We start from the raw sequence: 17,279 nt of genomic DNA, 5'->3' as shown, positions 1-17,279 counted from the left end.
AATACGAAAATATTATTTATTACCCAAAATTGAGAATGTTAAAAAAAATGTTAACAGTTTAACCACCATATGGTGGGGTACAACTATCATAAGCCAAAGGTACAACTATCATAGGCTGGGTCATAGCAACTCTTGGAGAGTCTTGCAAAGTTGGCACTAGGGCTTCGATTAGGGGAGCAAGGGGTAGCTGCTTCTATCCTTGACGACCCCAATATGCATCCGTCCCAAGGCGCTATCAATACACTTTACAATTGGTACTTACACAACTAAATATGGGAATGGTGAGGAGTTTTACTGAATACACATTTATAGTATTATGAATCCGAATGGCGGTGGTGCCAGAATAGATGTGTTTCTTGCTCCTTTTTGAACACGAGCAGGCAAGAGACCAGCCTCTGATGGGGGCGGATTGTTCCATGGATTACATTAGTTTAGATTAAGGGATTTGTAAAACAGCAGCTGCTGTTCCAGAGAGTTTGCTGTTGCTGACAACTTCATTGCTGGGTGTAACCAAAGAACCTTCCCTAAATCTACACAGTGAGTAATGAAGTTTTGCAAAACAAGCAGCACTGAGACAGGAAGCACTGGGACAGAGACACAGTCTTGCAGTGCTTGATGCAGCGCACTGTAGACACTGTTAACATAGGGATGAGCTCAGCATCAGGCATGGACATCATGTAAGGGTCACTAGCAGTTGAATCTTCTATCACTGTCTTGTCCACTGGCACTGACTTTGCTGCTCATAGACACAGGGCTCAAGAAGAGAACACCTGGGGCAAAAAATAAATATGGCATTGTTAGCTGTGGTTGCTTTCTGCATTTTCAACTACTAGACCTGATCCCAGTCCCTGGCAGCATCAAGGAGACTGTTAAAAGGCTAAAGGAGGTATATGCGCCATATCATTGATGTCCATGGAGGTCAAAGGACGTGTGATGTCAGTGACGCTCTGTAGTAAGTAGATTGTATTGTAATGGTAAATGTGTAGTGTTACTTTATGGAATGTAACTAGGTGAGCTGTAGGTAGAATGTTACTGGGGATCTAGAATCTCTGGGAGAAGTCAGATGAAGACAAGATGTTGATGGGATATGTCGTGGGTCTTTTGCTCCGAAAATAAATACTACATTTTATTCAAACTTCTGTTCCTGTGATTTCGTTCTATGCTCTGAAGGTGAAGAGAGCATACTACATATTTTGGCGACGCACTGGATGGGATTGGTGAAACTCCGTAGTAAATCGAGCGTTTTGAACTTTGAAATAGTGGCATTTTGTCATAATTGGGAAAAAGACCCACCGACGGTGATATCCTGCGTGAAGTTCAAGTTGCGAGGCTGTGAGTACATCGACAGTATTAGTACTCAGTTGTTTTTGTTGGCTTTCTTACCCGTTATGCCTCAGCATCTTTCAAACAGCGCGTTGATTCTCTGAGGGGTCCGCGCTCGCGTCTCAACTGCCGACAGCTTTCTTAATCGGAAGTAGCAACAAGGAAGTGACGTCCATGCGCGATCGCATCATCACGTTTTGGTGGCCATTTTGTAATGTTGGGATCGCCTGCTTTGCAAAGCATCACAGCCACGTTGTTTTGTTCGCCGATTTCAAGAAAACATCGTTTTTCACTCGTTTTTTTTTTTTTAAATAATCTCTTTGACTTGTCATCACCATCGGCATTGAGTACAAAACGGATTAACACTCAGGTGTGTCTCTATTTTCAAGATCGATAAAGTTTCTTTTTCTTTTCTTTCAAGTGATTAACAAAACTGTTGTAATATGGCAAAATCTAATGAAAGTATTGTAGCTCCACCTTGTTTTTTAAAAATTGCGGGTAAGCCACCCACTCCTTGGCCAAAATGGTTAAGAGTTTTCACAAACTATTTGGAAGCCATTGATGCACTTGAATATTCTCCGTCTAGGAAAAGAGCCATTTTATTTAATCATCTTGGAGATGCTGGTCAACAAGTTTTTGACAGTCTTCCTACAGTCACGAATCCTTCAGCTGATGATTCTTGGAACGTTTATTCAGAAGCTTTAGCTCATTTGGGTAAACAGTATAAAGATGAACCCTCAATAATGATTGAAAGACATGTGTTTTTTAAACAAAAGCAGTCTGCGGAAGAATCCATTGAAGATTACTTAGCTACATTGAGGGTGTTGGCTACAAAGTGTGAATTTGGGTCCTATTTAGAGACAGCGCTTCGAGACCAGCTTGTTTTTAATTGTTACAACAAAAAAATACAGGAACGTATATTAACTTGTAAAAATCCTACTTTAGATGAAGTTGTAATTATTGCTAAGAGCATTGAATGTTCTGTCACATCATCCAAGATTTTAGCAGAGACTTCTAATGCATCTGGTAACACCAAGGTCATGAATATAGATACGGATGCGGGTAATCAAATAGAAGTCAATGTTGTTGCAAATCGTTTAAAGAACACAAAAGTGTTTGAACGTAAAAATAACATTTTTTGTTACAGGTGTGGGTCCAAGTTTCATGTTGGTAACAATCCAAGGTGTCCTGCTCAAGGCAAAAGGTGCAATAATTGCAAAAAAATTGGTAATTTCTTTACTATGTGTCGGTTACCAAAAGACAAAAGTAAGGTGAACCACATTTACAATGATGACGACATATGTGATGCCTTAAATGTGTCTTCTTTATCGATTCATATTAATTCTCTTGAAGGGAATAAGGTTAAAGGGCCTAATTGTAAAGTATTAATAGGTCAAGTTGAAATGGAAGTAATGGCTGATTCGGGCTCTCCTATTACGATTTTAGATGAAAAAACATTCTACAGGCTCTGGACAAACACAAAACTGATAGCTACTGATGTCAACCCGAAAGCCTTCGGGGAGTACGACATCATAATGAGAGGGTATTTTAATGACACTATTAATTTTAAAGGTAGAGTCATCAATACCAAAATTTATGTGGCCTTGGATGGTAGAGACATTTTGGGTTGGCGTGATCAAGCCAGTTTGGGTATTTTCTTGAAACCGGGTCATCCGGAACCTGTAGTTCTTGGTGACTTTCCGGTACTATTGGTTAATGATGATAAAATACATGACCCTGTTCTCGACAAATTGTTTAAAAAATATAAATCGGTGTTCAGCAATGAAATTGGTTTGGTTAAGGATTTTGAACATACCATCAAACTTAAAGAGAAAGTATGCCCAGTTGTTCAGAAGGTTCGCCCTGTTCCACTTTCCGTTAGGGATGATCTAAAAAAACACTTAGATCAATTGTGTGCGCAAAATATTATTTGCCCTGTCGAATCATCAGAGTGGGTTTCTGCTGCTGTGGTAGCTCGTAAACACTCTGGCGATATTCGTCTATGTGCGGATTTGCGTATGCTTAATCGCAATATTGTTGTAGATGCCCACCCGTTACCCAAAATTCATGATATGCTGGCCAAATTAGGTCGCAGCAAATTTTTTTCCACCATTGACTTACGCTCGGCGTATCATCAAATCCCGCTATCTGATAAGTCTCAACCTTTGACTAGGTTTGTTACACCATTTGGTGTTTTTATGTACAAGAGACTTCCTTTTGGATTAGCGTCTGCAGCTAGTATATTCCAGAGGTTAATGGATAAGATTTTTGATAATTGTGATGGTATTCAGGCCTTTCAGGATGATATCTTGGTACACTCAGAAACGTTGGAACAGCATCACACTCGGCTTGAAGAAGTTTTATTTAAATTACAAAAAAATGGTATGACTGTAAATATCAACAAATGTAAATTCCTGACACAAGATGTAGACTATTTGGGTCACAATTTATCGATGGAAGGTATCAAGCCAAAGAATTCGTTGTTGGATGCAATCAAAAATGCACCAGCCCCATTAGACAAGGACTCACTAAGAGCATTCCTTGGTTTGAGTGAGTACTATGCTCGCTTTGTTCAAGGGTATGCTCTGGTGGTACAACCTCTTCGCAACTTGTTAAAAAAACATGCGAAGTTTGAGTGGTCTGTGGACGTGGATGAGGCATTCAAATCAGTCAAGCAATTGATAGTTAATGCTCCTGCAATAAAGCCATTTACCTATGGTGTTCAAAGCATAATTACGGTTGATGCCAGTGCTAAAGGTTTAGGGGCTGTTTTGAGTCAGATAATCAATGGACAAGAGTGTACAATAGCCTTTGCTTCTCGTACTCTAACTAGTGCTGAGATCAATTATAGCACCATAGAGCGAGAAGCCTTAGCGTGTTCTTGGTCTGTAGAAAAATTTCGCACATATATTTGGGGGACTAGATTTCAGCTATACACAGATCATAAACCATTGATGTATATGCTTTCTGATAGTTCTTCCAATAAAGCATCTTCTCGGTTAGTCAGGTTGCTAGCTAGACTCCAAGAGTTCAACTTTGATATTAAGTATCTTCCTGGTGGCAAAAATGTTCGGGCGGATTGCCTTTCACGTTTTCCGCTTCCTCATACTCAAGAAACTTTTCATGCGGATGATGAGTTTGAATGTGTGTTCTCTGTGGAGGATGTCATACAAACTCACAAGATCACGCAAGATGATTGGGTGCAAAGCTTTCAACAAGATGACTGTTTGCAAAATGTCAAAAAGTTTCTTGTTAAAGGTTGGCCACTGGATCGGAGTTTATCATTAGAGGAAAAAAATGTTGCACAGGTTGCTTCAGAATTATCTTGTTGTAATGAAATCTTAATGCGGCAAGATAAATTTGTTCCTCCAAGAGGTATCCGGGATAAAATTATTTTGCTTGCTCATGAGGGACATCCTGGTACTACTACGGCTACAGTTAACAAAATTAAACTCTCATATTGGTGGCCGGGCATTGACAATCAGGTTAAAACTCATGTGAACCAGTGTGCTCAGTGCTTGTGCTCTGACAAACATTGGAAGTCATCTAATTCCCCGTTATGCCCTGTTGAATGGCCCTCTGGAGCATGGAGAAAAATTGGCTTAGATTATTCCGGTCCATTTTCGGTTTTCAAATCAGAAAAGAAATACCTTATTGTAGCTGTTGATTATTTTTCAAAGTGGATTTATTTTTCTATTGTCAAAAATGCAGATTCTGATACTGCTGTTTTATTTTTGCAACATTTGTTTTACACGGAAGGTACACCTGATGATATTGTAACTGACAATCGATCTCATTTTATTAGTCGTGATTTTGAATTGTTTCTAAAAAAGTTAGATATCAAGCATACTCTTGGTCCTTTATATAGTCCTTCAACAAACGGGTTGGTTGAGCGTGCCAACAGAGTGTTGAAAGATGCAGTACAAACTGCAGTCAGCAATGGGTTAAATATTCCTTCTTTCTTATTTCAGAGGATTTGGAATTACAATACCACACCACACACTACTACTGGTGTTTCACCTTTCACATTGTTAAGGGGCCGCATACCAACTTCCAAACTCAATCCTTCATGGTTGCTTGAAAAACAATCTCATGTTCCTCTTGATTTGAATAAGATTCGAGATTGTGTTATGAAGAAACAAAGTAGTTACAAACAAAACTATGACAAAAGATTTCATGTTGTTGAGAAACCTTTGTCGGTAGGTGATTGGGTTTTGATTCGGAAACCCATTAAGGTTTCTAAAGGTCACTCAAAGTTTTCATCTCCTGTTCAAGTTGTGGGTGTGTCTCGGGGGTCTGCTATGCTGCAAGATAGAGGTTGGTGGAACAAAAATGCACTTATAAAAATTACCAACAAACAAGCAGCTATCATTTTGGAAAGTAAGACTAGTCCTGTTGTTACAGATATTTCAGATCAGAATTGGTTTGGTGTTTGTGACAATATTGGTACACATTCAGAACTCTCTCATCATTCTCGTACTAATTTGTGTCAGGGTGATAGGGGAGATTCTAGGGAGACTTTACCACATCCAGTTTCTCCTTGTGTAACATCTGAGAGGGGAGAAGGTGAGGGTAGTGGTAGAAATCTTGGCGGTGCAAGATTACGTACAGCACCTATTCGCTTTCGTGATTATGTCATGACTTGAGTAATCTTATTTTGCTTTATTTCTTTCATGTATCATCTGTTATGTTTTGTGAATTATTTAAATTTCTGTTTGTGTAAAAAGGGGAGGGTGTGTAGTAAGTAGATTGTATTGTAATGGTAAATGTGTAGTGTTACTTTATGGAATGTAACTAGGTGAGCTGTAGGTAGAATGTTACTGGGGATCTAGAATCTCTGGGAGAAGTCAGATGAAGACAAGATGTTGATAGGATATGTCGTGGGTCTTTTGCTCCGAAAATAAATACTACATTTTATTCAAACTTCTGTTCCTGTGATTTCGTTCTATGCTCTGAAGGTGAAGAGAGCATACTACACGCTCCTGAGCGCCTGCACATATTTCCCCCACTTTCAAGCTGTTGCATTCTTGTTTGTTTTAAAAGAGGCTGGTTTTTTTCGGTACTGATCGACTTTGGCATAGCATTTTTTTAAGTTTTTGTTCTCATGTTGGTTTTGGGTTTTGGGGTAGTATTGCGGGGAAAGACATGCTTTACAAATAATAACTGTTGTTGTACTGGGTCAAATCATCACGCTCAGCAACAGAGCTGCCTCCCGTGGACTTCTCCGGTGGTGGCAGTCTGTTCAGGTCTGCATCGTTAGGGTTTACTGGTGACATCTTTTCCCCTGTGACGACTAGAGGAGCCATTTGGTGTAAGGCTGCATTGTAGTTGTCTGGGTGGAGGCAGGGGAGAGTTGAATGCCCCTGGTGCATTTAAACAGCACCGCAGCACAGATGCGTGCAGCGGGTGCGCCGAAGGCCCACCTAAGGCAAGCCCGTTTGCACCCGTCCGCGTCCCGACCGTGGCCAGTGCCAGCCAAGCTTCTCAGCAGGGTGTCCCTGATAACCACCCACACTTATACTATTCCAGCAGTGCACTTACAGGCCTCCATCCATGCTTTACCACTCCCTGTATTTTGACCGTAGAGGACCTCTTGGACCAGGTACCTTGCCCTACGTGCCACTATGTCCCCCCCTCCAGACTGTCTACCAATTTGGCCCTGCATGCCTCAGTCTGGCTCTGTAACTACTTCATGGATAGGCGCAGTCGAAAGAAGGAGCTGTCTGCTCTTCTCATCCATGTCCGGTCTCTGCATAAACATGCCCTCCACATATTTGATCTTCTGAGTGATGGGGGCCTGGATGTGCTTTTTATGACGGAAACATGGATGAATGAGTCTTTCACGATGGACATTTCTGTAATTGCTATGCCTATTCCGGAGGGGTATTCCCTGGTCCAGTATGATAGATGCCATAAACAAGGCGGAGGGGTGGCAATAGCTTTCAAACAGCCTATTACATGCTGCACCTTCGAGCTCAGTGATCTTAAGGGAGTAAAGAGTCTCGGTCGCCACCTCACACTCTCTGCCCATACCTCATTAACCACCCCCGGACATTGTAGGGGATTTTATTGATTCTATTGAAGAAGCATTGAGCCCTCACCTCCTCAAATGGGCCAATTTTCCCGTATTAGGGGACTTCAATTTACATGCTGATGACCCTCAGACCCAGTCAGCCTCTTCGCTGTCTGAAGGCATGCTTGCCCTGAATCTGCCAGAGCTGGTTTTGGGACCTGCATATTTGGCAGGTCACACTATTGATCTGATCTTCTTAAACTGCTTGTTATCCATTTGCCCTCTGAAACCTTCCCTGTGGTCCGACCACCACCTGATTTCCTTTTATTGGACCTATGCTGTCTCCAGTCTGCAGAATAGGCAATCGGACCGCACTACCTTTAGGGCATGGAAGAGGGTGAAGCCTTCGGTCTGGGTAGACCTTCTTGCCAACACAGGACCCCATCTTACTAATGATGTCAATCTCAATGTTGAGGCCTTCAATGGATGGCTTCTCGGGCAGCGGAAGTGCTAGCCCCTCTACAGGAGCGGAAGAATGGCAAGGGCAGATCCCCTGCCTTATGGTTTTCCTCACTCTTGGCTGAGGAATGAAAAGCCTGTAAAAAGCTTGAAGGCATCTGGTGTAAAGACTTCCCTCCTGACAGCAAGGCTCTATACAGATTGGCACTCACAGCTTATCATGCCTCTCTTAAACAGGCTCAGCGCTAGTTCGTTACCAAGGAGAGCATCACTGCTGAGCAGAGCTCCCACTCTATCTTCCAGATTGTGAAGTCTTTTATTTCCCCAGTCTTGTCTCAAGAGCTTTGAAATGGGCTTACAAAATTCTTTGGAACACAGATCTCTGATATCCAGAAATCATTGCCTGCTGTGGTTGCACTCTCCCTGCCTGCCGGTCATTATGATCAGCTCAGCCATAGGTTCACTCAGTTTAGGCCTATATCCTTGGAACAGTCCAGGGTTGTTATCTTAAAATGCAAGTCTGTGTCTCCAATTGATGCGTGCCCACCAACATTGCTTGCAGAAGCTATGGACATTTTCAACTGTGTGATTAACCCGGTCTTCAATCTTTCACTTTTCTCCGGGGTTGTGTCTGATGCCTGGAAGCTCGCCAAAGTGGTACCTCTGCTCCAGAAGCCTGCTTTACCCCAGTATTTTTTCCAACTATAGGCCCATTTCTTTATTGCTGGCCTTGACAAAAATGCTGGAAAAGCTTGTTAACACTCAACTTTCAGACTATCTTGAGGAAGGGAATCTCTTACATCCCAGCCAATCCAGCTTTCGCCCCCATCATTGCACGGAATCAGCAGTGCTGGAAATTTCTGACCATATCAAATGGTCGTTGGGTTCAGGGAAAAATGCAGCCTTGATCCTTCCTGACTTGTCTGCCGCTTTCGACACCATCCCACACTCTATCCGCCTGCACCATCTTTCTGCTTTGGGTGTGGAGGGTTCTGTGTGGGACTGGTGCATGTCATTTTTGACTGCTAGAGGCCAATCTGTCTGGCTTGCATCTTTTTCCTCGGAGGCCAAGGGAGTTAAAAAGGGTTCCCGCAGGGCTCTTTGCCTAGCCTTCCCCTCTTAAACATCTTCATGGCCCCCTTGGTGTCTTTTGTCGAGCCATTTGATTGTAAAATTATTTCTTAAGCCAATGACATACAGCTGCTCTTTGCCTTCGAGGGCCTGCCGGCTTCAGTTGCTGCTCCTTTCTCAGACTGCATGCATGCTGTCTTTGATTAAATTGAGAGCAGCCAACTGCAATGCAATGCAGAGAAGACTGAAATTATCTCTTTAGGGTCACATGTGTCCATCTGGTGGGAAGATATTTGGCCCTCTGCATTGCCACCCCACCCCACCATCCCCTTCTCCAGTGTTAAAATCCTAGGATTAAAACTGGATAATTCCCTCTCTATGTAGGCTCAGATCTCTGCGGTAGCAGGTCAATGCGCTGCTCCGTACCTTCACAGAATTTGTTTCCCTCCTGCCTCTGGAGGCAAGAAGAGTAGTGGTTCATGCCCTGATCGCTTCGCGTCTTGACTACCTGAAAGTCCTTTTTAGGGGGGCTGCTGAAGCTCAGGTGAAGCATCTGCAGGTGGTTCTATATGTGGCATCCAGGTTACTTCTCCATTTGCCTAGGCGTTCCTCAATGGCAGCCACTCTCAAGGTTTTGCATTGGTTTCCCGTTAAGAAATCTATCCTCTCCAAAGCACTAGTGATGGTCCATGGAGCAGTGTTCTCTTCAAGCCCTTGATCTCTGGGTGATAGATTCACTCGGTTTATTCCCTCCAGAGTGATGCGCTGTACCTCCACTTCTCTTCTGGTTATTCCATGCTATAAGCAGGTTCGAACAGGCTTTTAGGCCTTTTCTTTTTTGGCTGCCAAGGCATGGAATGAGCTCTCTTGTGAGCTACGACTAACTGCTTCTGGGTCAGTCATCCGTAAAAAACTTAAAACCTGTATTTTTTGGGGGAGAAGTAGGTCTTCTGGTATGAGATTGTGCACCTGTGCCCACTCTTCAGAGTAGCTGTGTGGTCTATAAATCTGTCATTCATTCATTTTTTCCCCCTCATTTTGCCAGATATCTTGATGGGTTAACATTCTTGTCTTTCTATGTCTTGTAATGGAGGACCTGACCTGAGACCATATAACCAGACCCTTGCATATTTACCCACAAGTATACAGCTGTTTCCAATTCCATCTCCGCACTCACTGGACCGACCCGGGAAAATAAGGAGATTATATGGCCAACATAGTGGATGGCATAATCATCGGACACATGTTTCTTTTTCTCTCCACTTTATCAACGGAGTCCAAACTCTCTCTCTGCTTTTTTGATCACACGCCATGTCAGATTCACTAACATGAATAACATTCTTCAAGTATTCGGAAAAGATCGGAGAATTCCGGGATTTCCATAATTTACAAATTTACCGTCTTGCTAACAGAACAGCATAAAACAAAATATTGGATTCTACAACAGAAATTTGCATTCCTTGATCCAAACTAGATCCCAAAAAAATGTAACTTGTTGTTACTTTTAGTTGCGTTCCAATTATATTTTCAAGGAAAGCATTAATCTAATTCCAAAAAGAGACGACTTTTGAACATGGCATTAACATATGTATGTCGTCAACAGACCATCTGCGCACACATGGGACATGTATATACCTTAGCAGTAGCCTTCGAGAGTTTTCCAGGGGACCAATATACCCGATAGGTGCAAAACAAGTGGTTTTGTTTTAGTGGTGCAGACTTTACTACCTTAAACCGAAAGCGAGCCAGCAGCACTGAAGGGTCGGGGGAGGAACCGGTACCAGCTGAGATCCCTTCCTGAAGGAAGAAAGAAAGGCAGAGGGGGAAAGGGAGAGGCAAATTGGGAGCAGTCACTTAAGGAAGCTACTGTCATCACCCCAGTCTCCCCTAAAAAGAAAGCCTTAAAAGGCACTGGAAAATCTCGGCGGTGTGGGCAAAAGGAGGTGCCCGTTCCAGCAAAAACACCTCCTTCCCTGAAATCGTATTTTAAAATCATGGAACATGTTACAAGTGCACAATCCGTACAAACCGCGCAAATCAAGGGAAAGAAAATCACGATGCAAACTAATCCTGTTCCACTCCCGGTGGAGAATAGGTTTTCTGCATTGGCCGGACTGTCTGCTATGGATGAAGGGCAACAGGTTGTAGAAGCAAGGGTTATAACCAGTGGTAGTGCAGAGGCTGAGGCTGACACTGGGCTCGCTGTACCTGCTGGCCCAAACAGTACTGTTTCTAGTCCCAGTCTTTTCACTAATCTCAATCTGGGAACCATGTCTAGTCCCCCCATCACGGTGCATATAATTTCAGAACCTCACCACCGCGGATCTGTTTACTCAAACCCCGGTGAGGAAGGCTAGGAACACATAACTGACCAAAGAGGTGGGGGCGATGAGAACTCCATAGAAAAATTGTTTTTGAATCTAAGGCAAGATCTTTTTGATAAATTTGAAATTTCGGAGTCCAACCAAAGGGGGATTCATGATAAATGCGACGCACTAGAAGAAAAATTGGACGATATAATGGCACGTACTTGTACCTAGGAGGGGGAAGTCAAAACCTTGGCAGGAAATGTTCTGGGAAATTCTAAAGATATTGATTGGCTAAGGAAACAGAATAAAGGGTTACAAGATGATCTAGAAAGGTTGGAAATGCAATTTCGTCACAACAATTTGAGGTTCCTACAAATCCCAGAGGGGGCTGAAAAGGGGAATGTCAAAACCTTTATCTGTGCCTTACTAAGAGAGATCATGCCTGATAGGCCAGATAGTGAATGGGAGGGAGAAATCCAGAGGGCACATCGGGACCCTTTCAGGTTAAATCCAGGTAGGAAAACTCCAAGAAAAATTCTGATTAATTTCTTGAATTTCACTTTGAAAGTGTGTATATTATCAAAAGCATTAAAAGAGGGATTCCTTAAACATGAGATTTTACACATCAGATAAGATCCGATCTTAGTAAGAGGACCGCCCAGCGGTAGTGGGAACTAGGTACGAGGATGAGTGAGTTTCGAGAAAAGGGAGCACAGGTGCAACTGAAATTCCAGACTATGTTGAAAATTATGTGGCGAAATAAGATGCACAATATTAGCGACCCCGAGGAGGTAGATGCATTCATACAACAGATGAATAATGAAAAATAAATGAGCTATAAATGAGCTTAGAATGTATGATGTAGAACATTTTCAAAAATGTTTTTTTTCATAAGGTCAAGAAGCAGGGGTTTGTAGGGGGTTCGCATCCTTCTATCTTTGCCAGCTTCTATATTTTTTTTTTCTCTTTTCTTTTTGTTTGTTTTTTCTCTCTTTGTTGTCTGCCTCCTCTCGACCTTGTTCTTTGTAGATGGGGCTCTTAAAGGGCAGAATGTATCGCCCAAGAGGTAGAAGGGGGGATTTCCTGGGGGGAGAGGGGGAGAGGGGGTGTGGGGCACTGGGTGTGGGGAGCATTTAGGGCGAAAATGGATAAAAAATCTTTAGATAGGTGGAAGGTGAGCAAACTCCAACACTTTGCTTATGGTGAAAAGTGCGGCTCACTATTAGCCTGGAAAGTTAAAGCAGATAGGGCCAGGAACACAATACGAGAGCTAATCAGTGGCGAAATGGGACACCTTCTGAATACTAATTCAGATATGTGCAAGGAGGCCTGTAGATATATGCAGGAGCTGTATAAAGAAGATATTGCACCTAGCCAAGTGGAAATAAAGGAGTGTCTCAGTTTAACAACCCTCCCTCGGCTATCTTCTGAGCAAATGAGAATCTAGAAGGAGAGATTAAGGAGGAGGAGAGAAGGGCCCAGTGCAAAACAAATGGCCAAGGGAAAGGCAGCAGGGCCGGATGGCCTCCCTAAAGAAGTATTTCTTTGTATTATGGAAAATTATAACCCCCGTCCTTCAGGTTTTATTCAACAAGGTATATGTGGGAGGAAAAAGGGTCCCTAAATCCTGGTTAGAAGCTACAGTCTCTCCGATCCAGAAACCTAATAAGGATCCACGAAAGATAGATTCATATTGTCATTCATTCATTCATTACTCTTGACATTTTAAGGCCTGGCGTTGGCCAACACCATTTAAGTTTATTAAAATTAGATGTATAATATACTTTTTGGGCTTTCAGCCAGCATTATTCATTCATTTGTGTGTTGTTATGTCATTCACATTTTATTGTGCTCACTGGAGCACTAGGACATCTCACTTCACCTCTTGGATAGCTTCACTGTTAGTTGCAGCATTCTGCTTTTTCACAAGGAGCACATCTACAGAAAGTAGTTTCCTTCAATACTGGGACTACAAAGGCAACATGCGCTTTTTGAGACCTCCCAAAAATATTAGAGCTTTTAGCCAATTTTTTTATCATGTTCTCACAACAATATAATTTTACAAAAACCACAACAAAACAAGTATTAACAAAGCCAACGTTCTGGCAGCAAACCCAGTTTGTTCTAAACTGATGTCCATGGGCTTAGGGGTAGGCAATAATGTTTAAAGGAGCTTGAGAGAAGACTGGGCTGTTTTCATTAATGGATCAAAAAATAAGAGAAAAGACTTGAAGATGATTTTTTGCCACAAAAGTGACCAGTGCATCTAAAAGGTATCCTACACGCTGCAGCATGACTCATCAAGGGTCTGGAGGAATAGAACTACATCAATCCCACACTAATTAAACTCCTCTGACTTCCCTTGCTGACTTGCTCTATCTTGGAGGTCAACTCCACAAAGCCATCACGACAGGCACCTCCACCTCTCTGCATGACAAGTTCACCATCTCCACTGGCTTTTGCCATGGCCAGAGCAAGGACACCAACAGGCTGGAGAGGAAGATGTGCAAGAAAGAAAAAACTCAGGGCGGCCTCTAGTCTTCTTTAATGTAGAAAAGATCTGATGATACACCACTTAAAAGAACACTACATCGCAACACAGTGAATAGTTCCCTCTCTGAACCTATCACCCCCTGCCTAGACTTGACCTGTGATTGTATTGCTTCCTTTAATCCCTTACAACACACCAACGTCTTTCAGCTATCCCTATCCTAAATAAAATATCACATACATACAATGATCTCAAAGGAGCCATGATATGTTGTCACAAAGTTTGAATCCAATAGGAACCAGGCGTCAGCATTCTGAATTAACTGAAGGTGTGCTAGGAGAAACTTTGGGACACCAAGCTAGTTCCCAGGTTCCATGCGCAATGAATGCCAGTGTAACTGTTGTGACTCTGGAGGAGAAGAAAACAATGATTTTTTTGCTAGATTCAATAATTAAAAAACAGGAGAGGGCACTTTGCCAATTAACGAAGCCAGAGAGAGCTCAGCGTCAAATACAAATCCAAGACTGCTGAAAGAGGGCACTGGTGTAGGAAGGGAACCAAGATTATAGGGCCAGAAAGTAGGTGTTCGGATTAAAGAGCGGCTTGAATGTGATGCTTACTATCCCTGGCAAACGCCAGCATGCATTGTGTGAACCTTCCGGCAGGGGCACCAAAATCAGCATTGAGCCCGGTAATTAAATTGGTGTCATCTAAGTGCATCTAATAGTTGCATTTGAAAGGCAGGTTTAGAGTTGCCAAAGGATCCAGATATATGTTGAATGGAGCAGGGTTATATGAAAATCCAGAGGAACACCACTAGGAAGAATTCTGAAATGGACAAAAAGAAAAGAGGAGATAAAAAGTTTGGGTTCAATTTTTCAGGAGTGGCTTTAGTCACCTTAGTGTCAAGACCTGGACATGCATCCTGGGAAGTCTGGGAGGAAGGTTGGAATGGTCAACAGTGTTAAGCAACTCCAAAGATCCAAAAGAATCAAGTGTGAGACCACCAACATTCACATCAATATGAATGTCAATTAGGGTGGCCACTAGGATAGATTCCTTACTGAATAAAGGTTAAAACCAACCTCTGCATTAAGAACATTCGGAAGATCTGGAGATATGTGTGGTGGTGACTTTCCTCATATTGGTTGAAGTGGAGACAGAATGAGAGATATGGAGTGGCAGTTTGCAATAGGTTTCTTTTTAAATTGAAGACTAACAATACGCTGTTTGACCGCTACTCAGTGCTTCAAATGAAAATATAGAAGTGCCTGTATGCAGTGCTTAATTTGAGCCGGTGGGTGCCAGTGGGGCCCACCAGGACTTATTTTTGTGGACTGGAACTTATTTCCCTGCATGAGGTATTTACTGAGTGCACGAGAGGAAAGAAACATAGACTGGAAAAATGGAGGAAGAGAACGATGGCACAATTGCCACAAAGTAAGAAAGCAGGAATCTGCCAGAGCGAAAAATCGGGGCAGGGAGTGTTTGGTAGTTAATTAAAGACTATCAGCCTTGGTATTTGATGCACAGAGGTATAATTGCACCAGCTTCTGAGCAGAGGTTTTGGGCACCAGCACTTTTTCTTTCACAAATTAAGCACTGTCCATATTCACTATCCAGAAGTACCTGTTTGCTACTGAGTACTCTCCCATTAAAAATATTGCCCCATTTCTGAGAAGTGCTGGTGCTCTCAGTTTCAAATGATAAAACTAGAGGTACTCAGTACTCGATAGGGAGTGCTAATTTAAAGCACAGGACTGACTCAGATTGATTGACTTATAATTTATATAGGGCATTGTTTCCCAGAAAAGGTTGTCCTGGTGCTAAGATCACAGAAATGTGAAAAATTAGCTGATCAAAGAATCTCATAGCAAAATTACAGAGCAAATAGGTTTTAGGTTGTTTCCTAAATAAGAACTTAGCTGATCAACGAAGCTCAAAGCAAAATTACAGAGAAAATAGGTTTAAGTTGTTTCCTAAGTAAGAACTGAGAGGTGGTCATACGGAGTCTGAATGAAGTTAGTTTGAGGCCTTTGCTGTAAGGTAGTGAAAAGAACTGCTTCCAAGTCTAATTTTTGCTTATACGTGATGAATAGAAGATTAGTAGGAGCCGAGCATAGAGTACATGGGGGTAAATGCTAAGGTTGGGCGTAATTCATATTAGGGGTCCTTTACCACACCTACATGGGTGGTGCAACATGTGCCATACCAATGTTACTAGTGACGCTTTTAACTTAAAATAAATAAGCAAAACTCATCAATCTCTTCAAGTGACTCACTGTTCAGATTCCCAAGCTGCCCTGGAAGTCCAAACGAGGGCTCATTTGAAGCATGAATCCAAGTCAGGGGTCCAGGAGGCCTGATTCTTTCTGTCGAATGTCCCCTTCTGTTATTCATTATGCATGGATTACAAAAATGGGTAGTGCTCAGGATGGCCCGGGGACTTGGCTTCTGTGTGCTGTATTGCAAACTACCCAGGATGGGGACTTGCAGGTCTGGATAGGCCTCTCCTGCTTGCCTGGGATAGGAGGCTCTGACCGGGCCCCTGGTAAGGGCCCTGGCTGGCCAGGGTTGAAGCCCCCAGCCCTGGGCTCCCTTCTCCGGCCTACCATATCACAAAGGGCCCAGGACAGGGTAGCGAAGGCCCAAGGAGGTCTCCAATGCTCGTTTGGTCTCATAACCTCTGACTGGGTCCTGGAGGGTCCTTTGGTGGAAGACAAAGCAAAGGGATCTATTCCCTTGCCCACCTTTCCTCAGAGTGCCATCGACGGGGACCTGCAGGCCTGGAGAGGCCTCGCCTCTTTGTCCGGGTTTAGAAGTTCTGACCAGACCCCAGGACAGAGCCCTGGTTGGCCCAAATGTGGAAGCTCCAAACCCTAGCCTCTCTTCTCCAGCCTACTTTGTTGCTAAGTGCCCTGTACAGAGTCCCACGGGCACAGGGAGGCCTCCCCTCCTTGCCTGGAATAAGAAGCTCTGATTGGGTCAGAACTCTGGTGGGCCCTGGGTTGGAAGCCCCGGCCCTGGATCCTGTCTTCAGCTCGCAATTTTGCATAGTGAACGGAACTGGGGCCCACTGGCCTTGGAAGGTCTCCCCTGATTTCCCATGTTCAGAAGCTCTGATTGTGCCCTAAGTCAGAGCCCCAGCAGGCCCTGGAGTTGAATTCTGTGGCCCAGGCTCCCTTCTCTGGGTTGATCTGTCACAAAGTGCCCGAAATGAGGATCCCACAAGCCTGAGGCAACCTCCCCGATTTGCCCAGAATAAGAAGCTCTTACCGGGCCCCGGACAGAGCTCCAGGGGGCCCCTGGGATAGAAGCCCCCGTCCCTGGATCCCTTCTCCAGCTTGCCATGTCGCAAAGTGCATGAGACTGGGTCCCACAGGCCCTGGAAGATCCCCCCCGCTTGTCCATATTCACAGGCTCTGACCGGACCCCAGGTCAGGGCCCAGGCAGGTTCTGGGTTGAAGCCCCAGGCTCCCTTCTTAAGCCCAATGTGTCACAACGTGCTCTAGATGAGGTCCTACAGCCCTGGAGAGGCCTCCCCTGCTTGCCCATGATAAGAAAATCTGACTGGGCCTCAGGTCAGAGCTCCGGTGGGCCCTGGTTGGAAGCC

This window comes from Triturus cristatus, chromosome 7, assembly GCF_964204655.1.
Source record: "Triturus cristatus chromosome 7, aTriCri1.1, whole genome shotgun sequence".
Classification (NCBI taxonomy): Eukaryota; Metazoa; Chordata; class Amphibia; order Caudata; family Salamandridae; genus Triturus; species Triturus cristatus.
This window is presented reverse-complemented; position numbering follows the sequence as displayed.